This window comes from Lipotes vexillifer, unplaced genomic scaffold, assembly GCF_000442215.2.
Source record: "Lipotes vexillifer unplaced genomic scaffold, Lipotes_vexillifer_v1.1 scaffold431, whole genome shotgun sequence".
In the NCBI taxonomy this organism is placed as follows: domain Eukaryota; kingdom Metazoa; phylum Chordata; class Mammalia; order Artiodactyla; family Lipotidae; genus Lipotes; species Lipotes vexillifer.
Genome location: NW_006782267.1, coordinates 2,081,559 through 2,085,310, shown reverse-complemented (window position 1 = coordinate 2,085,310; position 3,752 = coordinate 2,081,559).

Genomic DNA, 3,752 nt, shown 5'->3' with positions numbered 1-3,752 from the left:
GACCTCATCTTAAGTTGATCGTCTGCAAAGACCCTCTTTCCAAATAAGGTCACTCACAGGTACTGGGGGTTAGGACTTCAACATCTTTTTCGGTGGTGGACACCATTCAACCCGTAACATTCATGTTTGCAGGATGGCTGTGAAAAACCTCACCGGGGCCAGGCCAGCTTGTCCCTCTGGCGTCTGCGCTCTGTCACTGCTGAATCGCTTCTTTGTTTGCACACTTTGCTCGGCAGCGACACTGCAAACCAGCACTGCCTTGGTCCCTAGCCAAGTCTGTGCCCTCCTGCCAAGCTCAGCTGTGCTCATGGCCACCATGGCATCCGCCCTTCCAGATGGGCTAAGCGGCTGATGGCGGCCAGCTCACCTCCTGCGAAGCAACACGAAGGAAAACCAACCAGGCGACTCATCTGCCCTCAGGTGCCCCTCATGACGGAGTTTCCCAAGCAGATTCTGGACCCAGATCCTTGGTCTCTGACCAAGTAAAGTGATTTTACTTTAAGGAGACTTTGACCACTGAGTTGCCATGTTTCTTTCCTGCATGAATAAGCGTGTTTCTAATTCCTTCTCTAATTCATTTTACCCTTGTGGAGGGGAGCACTCAGAACCCCAGACTTGGCATAAAGATGGTTTTAAGCTGAGGACATTTGAGATTCAACAGATGCAGAAAAAAGCCTTCCTGAGCTTCCCTTATCTGACTAAAAGCAACTTCTGGGAAATGGCGCTACCATAAATCCCCTCTCTGGGGGAGTCTTATGGTCCTGATGGAGACAGAGAGACTGATCTTACCTGTATAGACAACCACTATCAAAAACTTTCTTATCTCCTGTCTGCTCTCCTAAAAACCCGTTTGTTTTTCTTAAATAAACCTATTTGTTTTTCCCTTAGAAGCTGTTTCTCCCCACTCCCTTTTCCCTGCTAGGTTAGGTCTGTAAACCTTTAACTATTTAAGGACCCAGATAATTCTTCTGTTGGTTCCTGTATGCATATGAAATAAACCCTTTTCTCCTGTTAAAGTGTCTTTTGTTTAACTGGTGATTAAACACCTACACCCTCTAAGCAAACGTGGGCATCTTGTTTGTAAGGAAACAAGAAACAGCTTTGCTCCCCCTAGTGGACAACGGAAGGTTCGGTCCAAACAGCAGGTCCGCACACTTGGATGGCCCGCCACCAAATCCTGGTCCTGCTACCTTCCAGCTATGCGACCTTGGGCAACCCATTTGAGTCTTTTGTGCCCCCTGGAAAATGAGAATAGTCATGGTTCCAGTCCACCACTTATGGGGGATGAAAAGAGTCAATGCGAGTGAAACTTAGACCAGAGCAGGTGTCGTTAATAAACGTTAGCTCATCGTACCTGCATTGCGCAGCAGAGGGCCCCAATTTATTTTTTCTAAAGTGATCTCACATGGGACACCAATTATACTGCCAGTTGTTGAATACGTGTTGTATGGCTGCCGCAGCTCTAGGTATTTTCTCACTTAACCCTCAGAACAATCCTGGGAGTTGGGTGTTATTATGCTCCGACTACTCTGCGAAAATGGAGAATTAGCCACTTACGGTAACTGGTACCCAGCTAATGAATGATAAAGCCGGTAGTCACGCTGTGTTCTCTCTGACCCCGAAGCCCACACTTTGAAACGTCACTGTTTCTTCAGTCATTAAATACTTATTGAGCACCAACCAGGAACCATGGAAATACGCACCTGCTTCTCACGTTTACTATTAAAATTTAAATCTTAGGAGTGAAAAGGTGATGCATCACAGGCCACCCGCCCACCCACAGTGTCTCTGTGCTTGCCATCAGCTTCTCCCCAGACTGTCTCCTCCTTTCTCTAAAAACCTTTGAATCTGGAAAATGAAGTCCTACCTTTGTACTTGCCAGACGGTGGGCGGCCTTGTACTTTTTCTCCACTGCGCGGTAAACTGCTCGATCGTACTTATACGCATACGTTCAGCCAACATTTATCAAACACCAACTCTATGTCCGGTCTCTGCCAAGTCCTGAGGACACAGTCCCCGGCGTCAGGGACAGAGTGGGAATGACCTACGGATAAACATGTACGGCCGTACCCATAATGCACGGCGACGCTTGTTAACATGGTCACCAGCGCCGAATGCCAGAAAAAGCGGCGATTCAGCGTGTTTGTGGGAGGGGAGGAGTCAAGCTAATTTTACAAGAAAATTAGCGTTTGACTGACTAGGAAAAACAAGGAAGAGCATTCGAGGCCCTTGGGACAGAGGCAGGAAAGCGTGTCCTGTCCGTGGGAATGGGGAGTTTTCTGCACGTGGCCAGAGTATACGGGGAGAGATGAGATGCAGACGGCAGGTCGAGACCAGATTGTGGAGCGTTTTGACGTCATCATGAAGGACGTGGACCTTGTCCTGTAGGCCAGAGGGAAAAGCTGGCCCCGATGTTTTTTAAGCAGGGACGCGCCTGCGACAAAATGAGTCAACAAGCCTGGGATCCCAGGGAGGCTGCAGGTGAGAATCCCTGGACGGAGAGGTGGGTAGGGGCTGGAGACCACGTGGCTCCACGTGGAAGTCGAGGCTGCAGTTGGTCGTTCAGGGCTGTTGAGGCATCGTGGGGCGTTCGGTGTAGATGTCAAGCAGGCTGTTGGGGACCTAGTGGCTAGCAAGGCTGCAGATCAGGGTGGCCACACTTAGCAAATAGATGCTCAGTTCAACTGGAATGTCAGATAAACAGCAAATCCTTCTGCAGTATTTGTGTGTCCCATGCAATATCTGGGACGACGAATCTCTTAAAAGTGTAAGTATATCCCAGATGGTACCTGAGATACACTAAATTAAGATGAGTCATTTATCTGACATTCCAGTTGAACTGGGCTTCCTGTATCTTATCTGGCGACCCTACCTGAGAGGTACCAAGGTGGCACGCTCTGGATCCTGGCCCCTTTCCCTGCCATGCCAGGATGTGGAGCTTTTATTACTAAACCTGGGATGGCCCGGGCAGACTGGGATGAGTCTGAGTTGCTCACTCGAGGCTGAACAGATGTTGGTCAAACTGAATTGAGAGAATTTTCCGACCCTTCTGAAACCTGTGGGGGCCTTCCGTTGGGGCTGGTGCTCTGTGCACTGTGAGGAACCGCAGACCACGCCAGGCCAGGGGTCCGCACCCCAGAGACCACTGTCTGCAGCTCCACGTCTTCACGAGGTCATCCGCTGCCTTGATCGTGCCAATGAATTCCAAGCTTTATTGGAATTTTCCTGTGGTTTGGATTTTCTTCTCGAGAAGAATATTTGCTACTGATTTAGTCCTGTTTTAAAATTCTGTCCGGTCGAGATGTTGTCCTGTTTTCGTCTCTGTGTGACTCTTCCTCAGTCATTTCCTTTCTTCTCAGTTCACTTGAGTCCACCTCCTGCAGTTTGCTTATCAGAGCGACATACACCACAGGCCTGGACTCGGTCCTGACATCTCCTTAGATTTAATCCCAATGCTGTTTCGCTGTCAAGCAGATGTGTATTAAAACGTGCATAAGAAAAGAAGCAAGCGGGGCTTATTTAGAAATTTCTTCAATTTGCACAAACTCCATTGGTAGGAGAGATTTTTTTTTTTTTTTCTATAAAAACCCACAACAAACGTATGTTAATAGCTTCTTAGATCAAGACAGATTCCTATTTGGCCATTTCTGCCATCATTCTGCCCCACTGGCAGAGACACAAAAACGGTGATTGAGTATTCAAAGATGCAGAGACATCTGTGGCACGTTGGAGCTTTTTTCCTTTCTTTCTTT